The sequence below is a fragment of the Nerophis lumbriciformis genome, linkage group LG01 (genome assembly GCF_033978685.3).
Source record: "Nerophis lumbriciformis linkage group LG01, RoL_Nlum_v2.1, whole genome shotgun sequence".
In the NCBI taxonomy this organism is placed as follows: Eukaryota; Metazoa; Chordata; class Actinopteri; order Syngnathiformes; family Syngnathidae; genus Nerophis; species Nerophis lumbriciformis.
Window position 1 is genome coordinate 75,803,545 of NC_084548.2, and position 20,642 is coordinate 75,824,186.

The 20,642-nt window shown below is 39.4% G+C and overlaps 1 protein-coding gene across 1 annotated transcript in view; it reads left to right on the forward strand.

Annotated features, from left to right (window-relative positions):
• The first annotated feature begins 508 nt into the window (after positions 1–508).
• The window catches only part of dnajc5ab (DnaJ (Hsp40) homolog, subfamily C, member 5ab), a 51,186-nt gene continuing 31,052 nt past the window's right edge, over positions 509–20,642 (forward strand). The window contains exon 1 of the mRNA XM_061925925.1: positions 509–690. The gene's annotated coding sequence lies outside the window, so the exon portion shown is untranslated. The remainder of the gene's footprint in view (positions 691–20,642) is intronic.

A 20,642-nucleotide genomic window follows, 5' to 3' on the forward strand; every position in this document is an offset into this window, starting at 1 on the left:
AAACATTTTAAAAAGTTCATCCAAAGTCTGCTAAATATCCTTTAACTCTGACTAAATTTGCACATGCATAAATGAACGACTCACAACTGAAAATCGGTTCTCGTCGGTCGCTTAAAAGAGCCGTTCAGAAGAGTCAGATTGTTCGCGAACGTCACATCGCGAACAATCTGAAAAAAGTGTAAATAAAAATACAACAAAAATTTTATAAAACCGAAATTATACTTGATGTCTGTACGCTAGAACTACTACCCTTTAGAATAATGAACCCGAAGAGTGAATTCAATTTTTTTTAAATAAAAATACAATTAAAAATAATGATAGTTTTGAAAAATGTATAACATATTTCTTTATTTTTGTACGCAAACAAAACATTTTAAAAAGTTCATCCAAAGACTGCTAAATATCCTTTAACTGCACATGCATAAATGAACGACTCACGACTGGAATTCGGTTCTATCGTCGGAAGCTTAAAAGAGCCGTTCAGAAGAGTCGGATTGTTCGCGAACGTCACATCTCTGGTGCGTGACAGCCGGTGTGTCAACGACGTTAGCCGCTGCTTGTTAGCCTGCTCGCCGCCTTCGGAGCTGGAAGCCTCGGCCACTGGGATGAGGAGAGAGTCCTGAATAACCCGCTTCGCAGCAGGACGGTGGCGGGAACGAGGGAGCCAAGACGTCAAGGAAAATAGAATTGGTGAGTTCGGCGGCGTTAGCATGTGTGCTAACACTAATGGCTGCCCTCGGATTAGTGCGCCAGCTAAATGCTAACAGCTTCAACATGGTTGTCTAGTCTTCATGAAGAGATTAACTTCAACTTCAACATGGTTGTCTAGTCTTCATGGAGAGATTAACTTCAACTTCAACATGGTTGTGTAGTCTTCATGGAGAGATTAACTTCAACTTCAACATGGTTGTCTAGTCTTCATGGAGAGATTAACTTCAACATGGTTGTCTAGTCTTCATGGAGAGATTAACTTCAACATGGTTGTCTAGTCTTCATGGAGAGATTAACTTCAACTTCAACATGGTTGTCTAGTCTTCATGGAGAGATTAACTTCAACTTCAACATGGTTGTCTAGTCTTCATGGAGAGATTAACTTCAACATGGTTGTCTAGTCTTCATGGAGAGATTAACTTCAACATGGTTGTCTAGTCTTCATGGAGAGATTAACTTCAGCATGGTTGTCTAGTCTTCATGGAGAGATTAACTTCAACTTCAACATGGTTGTCTAGTCTTCATGGAGAGATTAACTTCAACTTCAACATGGTTGTCTAGTCTTCATGGAGAGATTAACTTCAGCATGGTTGTCTAGTCTTCATGGAGAGATTAACTTCAACTTCAACATGGTTGTCTAGTCTTCATGGAGAGATTAACTTCAACTTCAACATGGTTGTCTAGTCTTCATGGAGAGATTAACTTCAACATGGTTGTCTAGTCTTCATGGAGAGATTAACTTCAGCATGGTTGTCTAGTCTTCATGGAGAGATTAACTTCAACTTCAACATGGTTGTCTAGTCTTCATGGAGAGATTAACTTCAACTTCAACATGGTTGTCTAGTCTTCATGGAGAGATTAACTTCAACATGGTTGTCTAGTCTTCATGGAGAGATTAACTTCAACTTCAACATGGTTGTCTAGTCTTCATGGAGAGATTAACTTCAACATGGTTGTCTAGTCTTCAGTCTTCAGGGAGAGATGAACTTCAACTTCAACATGGTTGTCTAGTCTTCATGGAGAGATTAACTTCAACATGGTTGTCTAGTCTTCATGGAGAGATGAACTTCAACATGGTTGTCTAGTCTTCATGGAGAGATTGACTTCAACTTCAACATGGTTGTCTAGTCTTCATGGAGAGATTAACTTCAACATGGTTGTCTAGTCTTCATGGAGAGATTAACTTCAACATGGTTGTCTAGTCTTCATGGAGAGATTAACTTCAACATGGTTGTCTAGTCTTCATGGAGAGATTAACTTCAACTTCAACATGGTTGTCTAGTCTTCATGGAGAGATTAACTTCAACATGGTTGTCTAGTCTTCATGGAGAGATTAACTTCAACATGGTTGTCTAGTCTTCATGGAGAGATTAACTTCAACATGGTTGTGTAGTCTTCATGGAGAGATTAACTTCAACATGGTTGTCTAGTCTTCATGGAGAGATTAACTTCAACATGGTTGTGTAGTCTTCATGGAGAGATTAACTTCAATTTCAACATGGTTGTCTAGTCTTCATGGAGAGATTAACTTCAACATGGTTGTCTAGTCTTCATGGAGAGATTAACTTCAACATGGTTGTCTAGTCTTCATGGAGAGATTAACTTCAACATGGTTGTCTAGTCTTCATGGAGAGATTAACTTCAACATGGTTGTCTAGTCTTCATGGAGAGATTAACTTCAGCATGGTTGTCTAGTCTTCATGGAGAGATTAACTTCAACTTCAACATGGTTGTCTAGTCTTCATGGAGAGATTAACTTCAACATGGTTGTCTAGTCTTCATGGAGAGATTAACTTCAACTTCAACATGGTTGTCTAGTCTTCATGGAGAGATTAACTTCAACATGGTTGTCTAGTCTTCAGTCTTCAGGGAGAGATGAACTTCAACTTCAACATGGTTGTCTAGTCTTCATGGAGAGATTAACTTCAACATGGTTGTCTAGTCTTCATGGAGAGATTAACTTCAACTTCAACATGGTTGTCTAGTCTTCATGGAGAGATTAACTTCAACATGGTTGTCTAGTCTTCATGGAGAGATTAACTTCAACTTCAACATGGTTGTCTAGTCTTCATGGAGAGATTAACTTCAACATGGTTGTCTAGTCTTCATGGAGAGATGAACTTCAACATGGTTGTCTAGTCTTCATGGAGAGATTGACTTCAACTTCAACATGGTTGTCTAGTCTTCATGGAGAGATGAACTTCAACATGGTTGTCTAGTCTTCATGGAGAGATTGACTTCAACTTCAACATGGTTGTCTAGTCTTCATGGAGAGATTAACTTCAACATGGTTGTCTAGTCTTCATGGAGAGATTAACTTCAACATGGTTGTCTAGTCTTCATGGAGAGATTAACTTCAACATGGTTGTGTAGTCTTCATGGAGAGATTAACTTCAACATGGTTGTCTAGTCTTCATGGAGAGATTAACTTCAACATGGTTGTGTAGTCTTCATGGAGAGATTAACTTCAATTTCAACATGGTTGTCTAGTCTTCATGGAGAGATTAACTTCAACATGGTTGTCTAGTCTTCATGGAGAGATTAACTTCAACATGGTTGTGTAGTCTTCATGGAGAGATTAACTTCAACATGGTTGTCTAGTCTTCATGGAGAGATTAACTTCAACATGGTTGTGTAGTCTTCATGGAGAGATTAACTTCAATTTCAACATGGTTGTCTTCATGTAGAGATTAACATCAACACTTTGCTTCATTCCATCCATCCATTTACTACCGCTTGTCCCTCATGCTTCATTCAATGGTTCCTGGTTCGATCCTCACCTTCTACCATCCTAGTCATGTCCGTTGTGTCCTTGAGCAAAACACTTCACCCTTGCTCCTGATGGGTCCTGGTAAGCGCCTTGCATGGCAGCTCCCGCCATCAGTGTGTGAATGTGTGTGTGAATGGGTGAATGTGGAAAGAGTAGGGGTGTAACGGTACACAAAAATTTTGGTTCAGTACATACCTCGGTTTAGAGGTCACGGTTCGGTTCATTTTCGGTACAGTAAGAAAACAACAAAATATAAATGTTTTGGTTATTTATTTACCAAATGTGTAAACAATGGCATAACAACAAAAAAATAAATGTTTTGGTTATTTATTTACCAAATGTGTAAACAATGGCATAACAAACATATACACACAGGGTCCATTGCCAGGGTTAATGTGGTCAACATATATCAAATAAAAACTAAATAAAATAAGGCTCAGAATGGTACTGCAATGCGATTTTCTTATTTAAACGGGGATAGCAGGTCCATTCTATGTGTCATACTTGATCATTTCGCGATATTGCCATATTTTTGCTGAAAGGATTTAGTAGAGAACATTGACGATAAAGTTCGCAACTTTTGGTCGCTGATAAAAAAAAACCTTGCCTGTACCGGAAGTAGCAGACGATATGCGCGTGACGTCACAGGTTGTGGAGCTCCTCACATCTGCACATTGTTTACAATCACGGCCACCAGCAGCGAGAGCGATTCGGACCGAGAAAGCGACGATTTCCCCATTCATTTGAGCGAGGATGAAAGATTTGTGGATGAGGAAAGTGAGAGTGAAGGACTAGAGGGCAGTGGGAGCGATTCAGAGAAGCGGGTGGGACCTGATATTCAGCTGGGAATGACTAAAACAGTAAATAAACACAAGACATATATATACTCTATTAGCCACAACACAACCAGGCTTATATTTAATATGCCACAAATTAATCCCGCATAACAAACACCTCCCCCCTCCCGTCCATATAACCCGCCAATACAACTCAAACACCTGCACAACACACTCAATCCCACAGCCCAAAGTACCGTTCACCTCCCCAAAGTTCATACAGCACATATATTTCCCCAAAGTCCCCAGAGTTACGTACGTGACATGCACATAGCGGCACGCACATACGGGCAAGCGATCAAATGTTTGAAAGCGTACTCACGGTACCGCGTCTGCGTATCCAACTCAAAGTCCTCCTGGTAAGAGTCTCTGTTGTCCCAGTTCTCCACAGGCCGATGGTAAAGCTTGACTGTCATCTTCCGGGAATGTAAACCATGAAACACCGGCTGTGTTAATCCGGCACACCAGTCAAGGGGTGCATTCTACGGCGGGGGTGCGTTATCCGGCACAACACCTGCCGCAATACACCGCTTCCCACCTACAGCTTTCTTCTTTGCTGTCTCCATTGTTCATTGAACAAATTGCAAAAGCTTCACCAACACAGATGTCCAGAATACTGTGGAATTTTGCGATGAAAACAGACGACTTAATAGCTGGCCACCATGCTGTCCCAAAATGTCCTCCACAATCCGTGACGTCACGCGCTGACGTCATCATACCGAGACGTTTCGAGCAGGAAATTTAAAATTGCACTTTAGTAAGCTAACCCGGCCGTATTGGCATGTGTTGCAATGTTAAGATTTCATCATTGATATATAAACTATCAGACTGCGTGGTCGCTAGTTGTGGGTTTCAAAACCTTTCTACATATAAAGTGCTTTTTTTGATTGATTGAGACTTTTATTAGTAGATTGCACAGTACAGTACATATTCCGTACAATTGACCACTAAATGTAACACCCCAATAAGTTTTTCAACTTGTTTAAGTCGGGGTCCACGTTAATCAACATTAAACTGCCTCAAGTTGTTGCTAAGATTAAATAAAATGACAAAACTTTTCTTCTACATATAAAAAGTGCAACAATAAGCAGTTTCAAGTCAACTCAGCCTCAGATTAACTTTTCTTTTTTCCCCCAGCCTGGCTAACTTGGCAGTAAGAGGATATATGGACTCATTGTTCTTCCACCATAGAAGTGGCTCAAAATCTAGTTTTTAATGCAATATGGACTTAAATCTGCTGCTATAATATTTGTTCTTGCTTTAGCCCTGCCTGACTCGCCGAGGAGAGGCTGCTTGAATGCGGTGGTGACGCTTCAAATGGGTTAGCATGTGTTATGATAGTAGCGTGTGTGTGTGAGGTGAGTGTGTGGGCGAGCAAGGTGAGGGAGCGGTAGGATGAGTGCGGGGAGTGGCTAGTGTTTTGTTGGATTGGCTGTGTGCAAGACCTCAATAAAGCCATGATTAGCAACTAATCGCTGGACTCGTCATTTACCCTGGAGACCCACTGCCGGGTGGAGTGAAGGGTGTTGCCCCCGAGAATGCATGGGCCCTGGAGGAGTGTCTCCCCTGCGCTCCTCGACTACGGTCTGGGAGCCGGAAGCAGGAAAGGTGCAACACATGTTTGACGTGTTGTCAGAAGCAGCTGCTGAACAATGTCGGCAAACCTCCGTCCTCCATTGTTGTATCGCACAGCCAAAGTGTTCCCAAACGGGAGATCTTAACGAGGCAGGAGGGTCTTCCAGCTCTGGCTTTTTTACATGTTGTCCTAGCCCGGTCGCTGCTTGCATGTGTACTCTTTCGGTACACCTCGGAAACCCCCGTACCGAAGCGGTTCAATAGAAATACTCGTACCGTTACACCCCTAGGAAATAGTGTCAAAGCGCTTTGAGTTCCTTAAAAAAAAAAAAAGGTATAAAAGCGCTATACAAGTACAACCCATTTACCATTTTTACCATTGATTGTTCTCCAGATTTTGGCGCGCTCTACCTTCCACATTTTTCACCCGATTCAAAGCGTTCCAACTTCAAACTGTTCAGCCCATTCGGGGATCGCGGGCTTTCCCTTGAAAAATTCCCCAGATTTCCCAGAATTCCAGGTTTTCCGGGACATTTTTCCCATTCAAAATGAATTGGCCATTTTTCAAACTTTCACCATTTCCACATTTTTTTTAACCGATTCAAACCATTCCACCTTCAACATATTCCACCATTCTGGAAATTCAAACTTCCCTTTTTCCAAGTTTAAAAAAATTCCAGGATTTTCCAGAATTCCTGCTTTTCCAAAGCCCTATTTCCACCCGTTTTTTTTTGGCGACTACTCCTTCCACATTTTTCTACGCATTTCAACCTTTCCACCGTTAAAACATTCCCCTTAAACAGGACAAAAAACAAAGTTGTTTTTTGAACTGGAAAAATTGCCGGTTTTCCAGGAATTCTGTAATACCATTTCTCATTTCTACATGTTACTATTTCAACATCTCTCCACCAATTTGAAAATGTCAACACCATTCATTCAGACCATTCAAATTTTTAACAAATATTTTTAAAAATTCCCACTTTTCCCAAAATTCCCAATTTTTTCTGAAATTCCCATTGAAATCAATGGGACATTCTTCAAAGTTCCACAACTTCCATATTTTTCATCTAATTCAAAGCGTTCCAACTTCAAACTGTTCAGCCTGTTCGGGAATTGCAGGTTTTCCCTTGACAAATTCCAAAAATTCCCCAGATTTCCCAGAATTCCAGGTTTTTCGGGACATTTTTCCCATTCAAAATGAATTGGCATTTTTCAAACTTTCACCATTTCCACTTTTTTTTTTAACTGATTCAAACCATTCCACCTTCAACACATTCCACCATTCTGGAAATTCAAACTTCCCTTTTTCCAAGTTTAAAAAAATTCCAGGATTTTCCAGAATTCCTGCTTTTCCAAAGCCCTATTTCCACCCGTTTTTTTTGGTGACTACTCCTTCCACATTTTTCTACGCATTTCAACCTTTCCACCGTTAAAACATTCCCCTTAAACAGGGAAAAATTCCCGGTTTTCCAGGAATTCTGTAATACCATTTCTCATTTCTACATGTTACTATTTCAACATCTTTCCACCAATTTGAAAATTTCAACACCATTCATTCAGACCATTCAAATTTAAAAAAAATATTTTAAGAAAATTCCCACTTTTCCCATAATCCCCAATTTTTTCTGAAATTCCCATTGAAATCAATGGGACATTCTTCAAAGTTCCACAACTTCCATATTTTTCCTCTAATTCAAAGCGTTCCAACTTCAAACTGTTCAGCCTGTTCGGGAATTGCAGGTTTTCCCTTGACAAATTCCAAAAATTCCCCAGATTTCCCAGAATTCCAGGTTTTTCGGGACATTTTTCCCATTCAAAATGAATTGGCCATTTTTCAAACTTTCACCATTTCCACATTTTTTTTAACCGATTCAAACCATTCCACCGTCAACATATTCCACCATTCTGGAAATTCAAACTTCTCTTTTTCCAAGTTTAAAAAAATTACAGGATTTTCCAGAATTCCTGCTTTTCCAAAGCCCTATTTCCACCCGTTTCTTTTGGTGACTACTCCTTCCACATTTTTCTACGCATTTCAACCTTTCCACCGTTAAAACATTCCCCTTAAACAGGACAAAAAACAAAGTTGTTTTTTGAATTGGAAAAATTGCCGGTTTTCCAGGAATTCTGTAATACCATTTCTCATTTCTACATGTTACTATTTCAACATCTCTCCACTAATTTGAAAATGTCAACACCATTAATTCAGACCATTCACATTTTAAAAAAATATTTTAAAAAATTCCCACTTTTCCCGCAATTCCCAATTTTTTCTGAAATTCCCATTGAAATCAATGGGACATTCTTCAAAGTTCCACAACTTCCATATTTTTCATCTAATTCAAACCGTTCCAACTTCAAACTGTTCAGCCTATTCGGGAATTGCAGGCTTTCCCTTGACAAATTCCCCAGATTTCCCAGAATTCCAAGTTTTCCGGGACATTTTTCCAATTCAAAATGAATTGGCCATTTTTCAAACTTTCACCATTTCCACATTTTTTTTAACCGATTCAAACCATTCCACCTTCAACACATTCCACCATTCTGGAAATTCAAACTTCCCTTTTTCCAAGTTTAAAAAAATTCCAGGATTTTCCAGATATTTGTGTAAATTGAAATTATTCTCATCTACACCTTATTGTATAACTGCTACCATTGATTATTTTGTTGCTTTAAAAGGAACAAGCCAGTCTTTTAAACAGCTCTTTTAGAGGAACAGCTCCACAAGATCCCTTCAAAGAGCCATAAATCCCATGAGTTCAATCACATTTGAACATTCATTAATCCTACAAGTGTTAAAGGAAGTGAAGCGCTGTTAACAGGTCAACATGTTGAAGTTGCTCACCAGTGAGAATGTAAGTTTGCTTACTTCCTGTCAGTATTCTTCTCTTTGCAGCTTTGGTTCGTCAACCGCTTGTGAACAAACTAGAGCTTTGTAGTAAACAAACTAGAGCTTTGTAGTAAACAAACCAGAGCTTTGTAGTAAACAAACCAGAGCTTTGTAGTAAACAAACCAGAGCTTTGTAGTAAACAAACCAGAGCTTTGTAGTAAGCAAACCAGCGCTTTGTAGTAAACAAACCAGCGCTTTGTAGTAAACAAACTTGAGCTTTGACTAGACAAACTTGAGCTTTGTCGTAAACAAACTAGCACTTTTTTAAATTTTCTTGAAGGAACTCTCCTTAAGGAATCAATAAAGTACTATCTATCCATCTATCCATCTATCTATCCATCCATCTATCTAAACAAACTAGCACTTTGTCGTAAACAAACTAGTAAATAAACTACCATTTTGTCTTAAACAAACTACCGTTTTGTCTTAAACAAACTACCATTTTGTCTTAAACAAACTAGCACTTTGTCGTAAACAAACTAGCACTTTGTCGTAAACAAACTACTACTGTGTCGTAAACAAACTAGTACTTTGTCGTAAACAAACTAGCACTTTGTCGTAAACAAACTACTACTATGTCGTAAACAAACTAGCACTCTCTTTGTCGTAAACAAACTTACTCGTTGTCGTACACAAACTTGCTCGTTGTCGTACACAAACTTGGTCTTTGTCGCAAACAAACTTGCTCTTTGTCGTAAACAAACCAGCTCTGTCGTAAACAAACCAGCTCTGTCGCAAACAAACCAGCTCTGTCGCAAACAAACCAGCTCTGTCGCAAACAAACCAGCTCTGTCGCAAACAAACCAGCTCTGTCGCAAACAAATCAGCTCTGTCGCAAACAAACCAGCTCTGTCGCAAACAAACCAACTCTGTCGTAAACAAACCAACTCTGTCGTAAACAAACCAACTCTGTCGTAAACAAACCAACTGTGTCGTAAACAAACCAACTGTGTCGTAAACAAACCAACTCTGTCGTAAACAAACCAACTCTGTCGTAAACAAACCCGCACTTTGTCGTAAACAAACCCGCACTTTGTCGTAAACAAACCCGCACTTTGTCGTAAACAAACCCGCACTTTGTCGTAAACAAACCCGCACTTTGTCGTAAACAAACCCGCACTTTGTCGTAAACAAACCCGCACTTTGTCGTAAACAAATTAGCACTTTGTCGTAAACAAACTAGCACTCTCTTTGTCGTACACAAACTTGCTCGTTGTCGTACACAAACTTGCTCTTTGTCGCAAACAAACTTGCTCTTTGTCGCAAACAAACTTGCTCTTTGTCGCAAACAAACCAGCTCTGTCGCAAACAAACCAGCTCTGTCGCAAACAAACCAGCTCTGTCGCAAACAAACCAGCTCTGTCGCAAACAAACCCGCACTTTGTCGTAAACAAACCCGCACTTTGTCGTAAACAAACTCGCACTTTGTCGTAAACAAACTCGCACTTTGTCGTAAACAAACTCGCACTTTGTCGTAAACAAACTCGCACTTTGTCGTAAACAAACTCGCACTTTGTCGTAAACAAACTCGCACTTTGTCGTAAACAAACTCGCACTTTGTCGTAAACAAACTCGCACTTTGTCGTAAACAAACTCGCACTTTGTCGTAAACAAACCCGCACTTTGTCGTAAACAAACCCGCACTTTGTCGTAAACAAACTCGCACTTTGTCGTAAACAAACTCGCACTTTGTCGTAAACAAACCCGCACTTTGTCGTAAACAAACCCGCACTTTGTCGTAAACAAACCCGCACTTTGTCGTAAACAAACCCGCACTTTGTCGTAAACAAACCCGCACTTTGTCGTAAACAAACCCGCACTTTGTCGTAAACAAACCCGCACTTTGTCGTAAACAAACCCGCACTTTGTCTTAAACAAATCCGCACTTTGTCGTAAACAAACTAGCTCTTTGTCGTAAACAAAGTTACTCTTTGTCGTAAATAAAGTTACTCTGTGTCGTAAACGAACCAGCACTTTGTTGTAAACGAACCAGCTTTTTGTCGTAAACGAACCAGCTCTTTGTCGTAAACGAACCAGTTCTTTGTCGTAAACGAACCAGCTTTTTGTCGTAAACAAACTTGGTCTTTGTCGCAAACAAACCAGCTCTGTCATAAACAAACCCGCACTTTGTCGTAACAAACCCACACTTTGTCGTAAACAAACCCGCACTTTGTCGTAAACAAACCCGCACTTTGTCGTAAACAAACCCGCACTTTGTCGTAAACAAACCCGCACTTTGTCATAAACAAACCCGCACTTTGTCGTAAACAAACCCGCACTTTGTCGTAAACAAACCCGCACTTTGTCGTAAACAAATCCGCACTTTGTCTTAAACAAATCCGCACTTTGTCGTAAACAATGTTACTCTTTGTCGTAAACAAAGTTACTCTGTGTCGTAAACAAAGTTACTCTGTGTCGTAAACGAACCAGCACTTTGTCGTAAACGAACCAGCTTTTTGTCGTAAACAAACTTGGTCTTTGTCGCAAACAAACCAGCTCTGTCATAAACAAACCCGCACTTTGTCGTAACAAACCCGCACTTTGTCGTAAACAAACCCGCACTTTGTCGTAAACAAACCCGCACTTTGTCGTAAACAAACCCGCACTTTGTCGTAAACAAACCCGCACTTTGTCGTAAACAAACCCGCACTTTGTCGTAAACAAACCCGCACTTTGTCGTAAACAAACCCGCACTTTGTCGTAAACAAATCCGCACTTTGTCGTAAACGAATCCGCACTTTGTCTTAAACGAACCAGCAGTTTGTCGTAAACGAACCAGCTGTATGTCGTAAAAGAACCAGCTCTATGTCGTAAACGAACCAGCACGTTGTCGTAAACGAACCAGCACGTTGTCGTAAACGAACCAGGACTTTGTCTTAAACGAACCAGGACTTTGTCTTAAACGAACCAGCTCTTTGTCGTAAACGAACCAGCTCTTTGTCGTAAACAAACTAGCACATGTAGTAAACAAACTAGCACATGTAGTAAACAAACTAGCACATGTAGTAAACAAAGTAAAAGGGAGCAGCAACATAGTTGTGTATGTTTGTAGGTGTCAAGTGGCGTTTAGCATGTCTCACTGTACCTTCAGTGGTGACTCATGATGGCTAATGATGATTTGTGATGAGGTGACATGTCACACAGTAAACATTTAGCATCGTGTGTTTTGTTCTGCTGATGTCTTATTAATCCTCTAGCAATATAATCCATGTTTATATTCTTATTGAATTGATTATTATGTGCTTTCCTTGTTGTCCGTTTGGTTCTTTGTTAGTTTCATTTCCCGCCGTGTTGGCTGTCACAAGGGAAAAAACACTACACCCCTTTGGCAATCATTAAAAAGTTGTCACGACAACAGTTTGGTTTCCAAATTGACCGTTGGACCGCTAGCCGAGGACCGGGGCCAAGACGGCAGGAAGGAAGGAAAAAAATGTCGTAATTTGTGGTCACTTGACAAGTCATGGCGAGTTTGTTGCAGTCACATGACCGCAAGTCGCAAGGGCTTGTCAAATATTTCGCGTGACTGGAGGTGGCAACGTGGTCAACTGTGACTGGAGTGCAACTTCTGTGTTTCGTGACGCCGCTCACATCAGTGCAACATGTCATCTTATTAGTATAATCCAAACAAATTATAAATGTGTCCATCATAAAAATGGGAGCCATTACCTCCCTGCTTGGCACTCAGCATCAAGGGTTGAAATTGGGGGTTAAATCACCAAAAATGATTCCCAGGCGGGGCCACTGCTGCTGCTCACTGATCCCCTCACCTTCCAGGGGGCGATGAAGGGTGATGGGTCAAATGCAGAGAATAATTTTGCCATACCTAGTGTGTGTGTTTGTGTGTATCATTGGAACTTGAACTTAATCATGGTCAGTACCTGTACGTGCCACGAACCCGTTTATGTCGACGCCCCTCAGACTGGCTGACGTTGGACATAAGCGGTTGTTGACGTGATTGAAAGCATTTGTTGCTTGGACATGACCTCACATATTGTGTGAATTTTATGAGAGACATAAGGAGAATTCATGAATATTATTGGAATATTTTCCCAGCTTTCAGCGCAATGGAAAGCCTTAAAAGTTTCTAATTTTGGCCTTGGTTTTCTTTGAAGAAGTTGAAAAAATGATCTCACAGTCAAGACAGGCAAGCCCCGAGTCAAGTCCAAAGTCAAGACTGGAAAGTCTCAAGTCAAGTCCTAAGTCCTGCATTTTGAGTTTCGAGTCCTTTCAAGTCCTTTTAACCACAGACTAATATATTAACACAGATTGTGTATGCTTTTCAAACGCTGTATTTATTTATTAAAACAAGTGCATTTTAAATTGCAGGAAAGAAAATTGTGCTGACATTGCACTTTATAATAGCACTATTAACCAGTCATTTTAAACATTAACTCATTCCTTTACAGAACAAACACATTGAAAAATAAAGTGCAAATGTACTTATTTGTACAAAAATGTTAACATTGAAAAAACATGACATATACGTGAACATAACAAAAAAGTTGTACTTTTTATATGTCAGGGCCCTATGCTGCATTGCATCTGCAAAAGACCAAATTAGCCAAGAGTCTGTCAGTCATTTGTGCACGATGGGGGCGTAGTATGATGCCACCATGGCTGAAAACTCGCTCCACTGGAGCACTGGAGGCAGGCACTGCCAAGACTCTCATGGCCACTCGGAACAGTGAAGGAAGAGTCTTCATGTTCAATGCCCAGAACAAAAGGGGGGAGAGAGTTGTTTTGGGTTGGTGCACTACTTGTAAGTGTATCTTGTGTTTTTTATGTTGATTTAATTAAAAAAAGAAAAAAAAAGAAAAAAATTCTTGTGCGGCCCGATACCAATCGATCCACGGACCAGTACCGGACCGCGGCCCGGTGGTTGGGGACCACTGAGGTAAACAACCAACAGTATGTCAGAAAGCTAGCTAAAACGGTACACATATTCATAATATAGTATACATTTTAACTGACCTTTATTTGACTATTTTTGTCTTTTTTTAGGTGGCTAAAATACGCGGTGCTGCTGACCGCCGTCTAACGTTACGTGTGATATATTGACTAACGTAACCCTGCTTAAAAAAAATCACTGAACAAAAAGTATGAATAAGGTAGTGAACTGCAACAGATTCCCGTGTTTGCAATAACGTTATAACGTTAGCAGTGAGTTTACAGCCTCACTGATTTAACTACACAGCAAATAAAAGTCACGTTACTTAGCCAATAAACGTTATCTTACATTCAAAACTTACCGTTCTTTGTGCAACTTCAAATGCCGGACGAAGTTGGAAGTTGTTGCCTCTCCATCAGTCATTTTGGAACCGCATGTGTTGCATACTGCAAACCGTTTTGTGTTGACCACCTCGTAATTTTTATACCCAAACAAAATTATTTTAGGTATCATTTTTTGTTCACTGGCGTGTGGTTTGGACATGTCTTCTTCGTTGGTTGTCCTGCAATTTGATTGGATGAATGCTGTGTGATGAAAACAAAGTAGATCTAATTTGATTGGCTGTTGTACTGAGAGCACACCAGCTGACACACGCAACGCTGATAGACAAGTACACAATGAAAAATACGGAGCGCTCCCGAATAACTTTTTCATCTTTGGGTTTTGGGGAAAGTAGCAAGTCATGTCAAGTCATGTCAATTCAAAAGGCTCAAGTCCAAGTGAAGTCACAAGTCATTGATGTTAAAGTCTAAGTCGAGTTGCAAGTCTTTTTACATTTTGTCAAGTCGAGTCTAAAGTCATCAAATTCATGACTCGAGTCTGACTCGAGTCCAAGTCATGTGACTCGAGTCCACACCTCTGCTATGCAGTAATTATTATTTGAATGTTATTAAACATAATTTAAATTTTAAAGTAGAACTTTTGCTATATATTGTTATTTATTTTAATTATATACACTTTAGTTTCTACCTGTTGTTTCCATACATCCGAATAGGGAACGCACGAGGGTTGAAAAGAAGAGATGACTACGGTCCCTATGGAAAAAAAATCCAAAAAACTGTGGTAATGTCCAGGTGACTTCTCCTGTTTGACAAGTTATTCGCTTTGTGCAGCATTCAATTTTTACTCTCTTCTCATTCCATGCAAAGAATCAACATCGAGAAAGCAAGATGGCGCAACCAAACGTGATAGTTGATGCTGTTACACGATTGGCTGTTTAGCGTGTCCCTCCCGTCGTGTTTTGCGAGGTTACCAGACCACAAGTGCCTTTGTTCATGCAACCAAACATGCTTCATTCTTTCCGGATTCTTCTGAACCCAAATAATATACCTATATAAATATTATGTATCAGACGTTTTATTGAACACATTTTGTATTGATATCGATTTTGTGTCTATGGCGATGTATATTGATATTGTTTTATCGGTTTAGGCCTGCGTGTGCCCACCACATACGCCAACTTTTGCATATTTTCCACTTTTCTTCTAGTCAGACAATATTTTGGGTAAACTGGATGGAATTTTTACCTGACATGCTTCTTCTGACGTGTTGCCTATTGCCTGTCAAGTCTACTTGATTAATTTGACAATTTCCTGTTCAGATTTTTGTTTTAGGCTTCTTGTGAACCTTCCAGTTGTCTTTGTTTCCCATTCTTTCTTCTGTCCTGTCTTCCATGTATTGTTGTACGGATTTACCAGTACTAGTATAATCAAAAACGGTACTATATTCTGTTTGAAAAGTACCGGCCATATTTTTTTTTTTTACAGGCATGACATCACGTCATGACATTGCTGGTTTTACGAGCAGAGGAGCATGTTCGGCAGCGCGCACACACAGAGTACTTACAGAAAAGGGAGAATGGACGCATTTTGGTGTAAAAAGTCAAGATAAAGGTGAAGTTATAACGCTGAAACACCCTCAGGAAGAGCTGCTTTAAGACATGGCTAGCTAGTGTTGCGTTTGGGCCCAGTTGTTCCTCCCAGGGAATTCAAGTCACAAGTCGCTCCCAAGCTCTTTACGACACTTAAAGCTGAGTTGAAAAACCACCAGAGACAGAATGGGTATTTTGTAATATATTTGCAAAGCTTTGCATTTATACATTGACAGAGACCGCATAGAACATTCAGTCGCCTCGCTAAAATGGTCTGTCTCCCCGACCCACACCCTCTCCCCTCTTAAATCTCTCTAGTCAAACACATGCACATTATCTCTCCTTCTTACATTCCAAAGCTTCAAGGTTAACACACACAGTTTACTTGCAGACAAACAGAAAGAGAAGAAATGGAAAAACACGAGCTGTTTTCAAATATGACTATGAATTAAAAGAAGTAACACTTAAATTCGGATATATGTAAATATCTGCCTCCGACACTAGCTAGCAGCTAACATCCATCCGCAGTGTTTTAGCTACTTCTAAATCACTAATCCGGTCCTCCATGATGACAAAGTAAATTTCTTTCAAGTATCACTGGAGGACGAGGAATAGCTAAACATGCTTCACTACACACCGTAGGAGGATACAATAGCTCACCGCCGTCACATTGTAAACAAATGCCATGGGTGGATCTACACCTGACATCCACTGTAATGATACCAAATACAAGAGCGTATCTAGTCGATACTACTATGATTACATCAATATTCTTTATCGTCACAAATCATTTTTTTGTTTAAAAAAATAAATAAAAAATTCATATTATATTCATAAACTCAGGAAATACGTCCCTGGACACATGAGGACGTTGAATATGACCAAAGTATGATCCTGTAACTACTTGGTATCACATCCATACCTAAATGTGTGGTATCATCCAAAACTAATGTCACGTATGAAAGAAGAGAAGAATAAGTGATTATTACATTTTAACAGAAGTGTAGATAGAAAATGTTAAAACAGAAAATAAGCAGATATTAACAGTAAATGAACAAGTGGATTAATAATCAATTTTTACAGCTTGTTCTTTATAATGTGTACAAATAATAGGTGTATAAATGACACAATATGTTACTGCATAGACTAATTAGGAGTCTTTGTTTGTTTACTTACTACTAAAAGACAAGTTTTCTAGTATGTTCAACATTTTATTTAAGGACAAAATTGTTCTTCGATTGCAATAAGAAACCTATGTTTACTGTATCCTAAGTTTTTTTGTTAAAATAATGCCATTTTTTTATGGTCCCCTTTTATTTAGAAAAGTATCGAAACACAGTTTGGTACCGGTACCAAAATATTGGTATCGCATACCTGCCAACTACTCCGGTTTTCCCGTAATTAGTACGGTTTTCATCAACTTATTCCGGGTTACGGTTGCAGTGATAAAAAATACGGTTTTTCATTAATTAAAAAAAAAATTTTTTTTTAAATGCGCGAGGCTATTTATAGCACCGCTGCCAAGCACGAGGCCATTGTTTCCAAACGAGCGAACGATCATGGAATCAGCCGGAGAAAAATCGCAAACGAGTCTTAAACCGAAAAGAAAACTGCAGTCATTCCGTGAAGAATATTCAAAAGCCTATCCGGGAATAATTATCCGTTCCAAAAAGGGTGAAAACTACGCGAATTGCACCTTGTGCAGACAAGATTTTTCGATCGGACACGGAGGAAATAGCGATGTAAAAGACCACGTTGGGACAAAAGAACACAAGTCTAATGCCGTTGCTAGCGATACAAGTGGAAAACTTTCAACGTTTTTCGGATTTTAGCCACAAAAAGGTAATGACACCAATGTTATCTATTGGAATTGTTTAGTACTGTTATACTGTTAAAAGTGTTTATACTATTTATGCTTTCAAGTCCAAGTTGAAGAAATCGTGTTAAATGTTGACAGCATAACTACCAAAATACAGAAGTATGTCCTTAATATTTTTGCAGTGCTATTTCTGTTGAAAAGTTCAAATGATTACATTAGAGATGTGATGTGCCACTTTTCAAGTGTCTGATGGCTTCAATTAATTTTCATTCATTTTTCATATTTTGAATTCTTTTGAAAGGCTTACAAAAAAACTACATTTGAATTGTAATTCCATGCTATTGACAGGACTATTGATTTTAATGAAGTTAGCTTACCATGTTTACAGTATGATAATTGTGATAGAAATGTGAATTTTAGGCACAGAATATTTTATACAATTGAACAAGGCAGTAGATTATACAAGCTTGGACAGAAAGTTAATAATGACACCAATTTTTTTTTTTATGGATTTGTTTAGTACTGTTTTACCATTTGTTTACTGTAAAAAGTGTTTATACTTTCAATGAACAAATTGAAGTCTTGTGAAAGGTTGACAGGATAACTGGCATTAACTGTCAAAATAATTTCAAACTATTGAAGTTAGCTTACAGAATAAACATGTCAATCAACCCATATGATTTTTGCTGTAATATTTTTGTTTTGAAAAGTCACTGTGACTGATAGAAAAGTGATGGTTTTAGCAACATTTTAACCTGTCTGAATGCTAATAATCATTTTGCGTCGGGGGGCGAAGCCTGAACCCCCCACCAGGACTTTGTCCTGGACCTACCGGGGCCTGCGGCCCCTGGACCCTGGCTACTAGGTTTTTCTGATTTCAAAAGTTGGCAGGTATGGTATCGAGACAACCCTACTTCCATGCGTTGAATGTCCTGCCCGTTTTCTCCCATGTATGTTGTTTTTGCATGACTTACATGGGATTTTGTATATTACATTGCATTTTTTGTCTGTTGTATTTTGTCCTTTTTGGCTCAGCTGTGTAGACTTGTCAGGTGTGCCTGGTTGGCCACGCCTATAAGAACAGCTGACAGGCCACACGTCACAGTGGTCAGGTGACCCTTTTGAAGAAGACTGCAGAAGACAGTCAAAATTACAGCCAGTTTTCTGAAAATATTGTCTGATGAGTAGAACATTGAAAAGTATATGAACTAGAAGACATAATGCACGTTTTTGAGTAAGTCAACTTTTGGTTTCGATCCCCCGCTCAGGAGGGCCAGCGCTGGTATTGCTATTGTTTGTACTTTCTCTTTTTTGTAGAATAAATTGTTCATCGTCAAATTGAGTCACCTCAGCCTTAGAATAAAATGATCTAGGACAGGGGTGCTCATTACGTCGATCGCGAGCTACCGGTCGATCTCGGAGGGTGTGTCAGTCCATCACCAGCCAGGCATTAAAAAAATAGTCCTAAAAATGAGCGATCATAAATCTTCACTATGACGTCACTTTCGTCACTTGATTGACATTCACGGCACCCGAGGGTCTTCTGAGATGACGCCGGCTGCTGCCAGCTCATTAAAATGACCGACTGGAAGGCGAGAAACACTTTATTTCAACAGACTCTGGCGCCGTACCTGTCGTCAAAAACTCCAAAGACCGACTGCACAGTTGCACAATAAAAGCGCTGCTTCATCCTGCCTGCGCTACCAAAATAAGAGTCTCAGAAAGCTGGCGTGCACAAGCTAGAAAGCTACGGAGTTTGCCAACAATGTATTTCTTGTAAAGTGTATACAAAGGAGTACAGAAGCTGGATAAATAAGATGCCAAAAACCAACCACTTTCATGTGGTATTGGACAGAAAGGAGGACTTTTTTTCTCCTCCATTCGAAAATGCAGACCTTATCAGCACCACTGTCTGATTCCAATCAATGCAAGTCATCAGAATCAGGTAATACACCAACTTATATTCTTGTCTTCATGAAAGAAAGGAATCTATATGTGTTAATTATGCTTGTATTATCTTTAAACACCTTTAACTTATTAACTATATGTGTTAAACATGCTTGTATTATCTTTAAACACCTTTAACTTGTTAACAATATTAACTATATGTGTTAAACATGCTTGTATTATCTTTAAACACCTTTAACTTATTAACAATATTAACTCTATGTGTTAAACATACTTGCATTATCATTAAACACCTTTAACTTGTTAACAATATTAACTATATGTGTTAAACATACTTGCATTATCATTAAACACCTTTAACTTGTTAACAATATTAACTATATGTATTAAACATACTTGTATTTTCATTAAACACCTTTAATTTATTAACAATATTAACTATATGTGTTAAACATGCTTGTATTATCATTAAACACCTTTAACTTGTTAACAAAAACATATGTTTCATAAATAAGTAAATATAAATGATATATATGAATGAGGTACCGTATTTTCCGCACCATAAGGCGCCCTGGGTTAAAAGCCGCGCCTTCAATGAACGGCATATTTCAAAACTTTGTCCACCTATAAGCCGCCCGGTGTTGTAAGCCGCATCTAACTGCGCTAAAGGAATGTCAAAAAAACAGTCAGATAGGTCAGTCAAACTTTAATAATATATTAAAAACCAGCATTCTAACAACTCTGTTCACTCCCAAAATGTACGCAAATGTGCAATCACAAACATACGTATATCAACATGGACAGAGCTGCGTGAAAAAAGCCACCCGGCCTCTTCGCGTAAACTTAAACTTACCTTAACCACTCGCTCATCTTTTCTTCATCCATCCCTTCGAGTTAGCTTTTATGATGACGCCGGCTGGAAAGGTCTCTTTTGGCAAGGTCTTCCTTTTGAATATCACCATGGGTGGAAGTTTCTGGCCATTAGCATGGCAAGCTAGAACCACAGTGAAGGATGACTTCTCATTCCCTGTGGTGCGAATATTCACCGTACGTGCTCCCGTTGTATCCACAGTGCGGTTCACAGGAATATCAGTTGCTGTGAAATAGTAATCCGTGTGCGGATGGAGAGATTGCGTCTTTTCATGAACCGGATCCCTGTCGTTTAGTAGGAGCCATTTTGTGGTCTTTACAGATGTAAACACACAAAGGAAATGAAACGTACGGTATATCCGCGTTCTTTTTCTTCTTCTACGCGGGCGGGTGGTTGCTTACAGTAGAAGAAGAAGCGCTTCCTGTTCTATGGGGGCGGGTGCT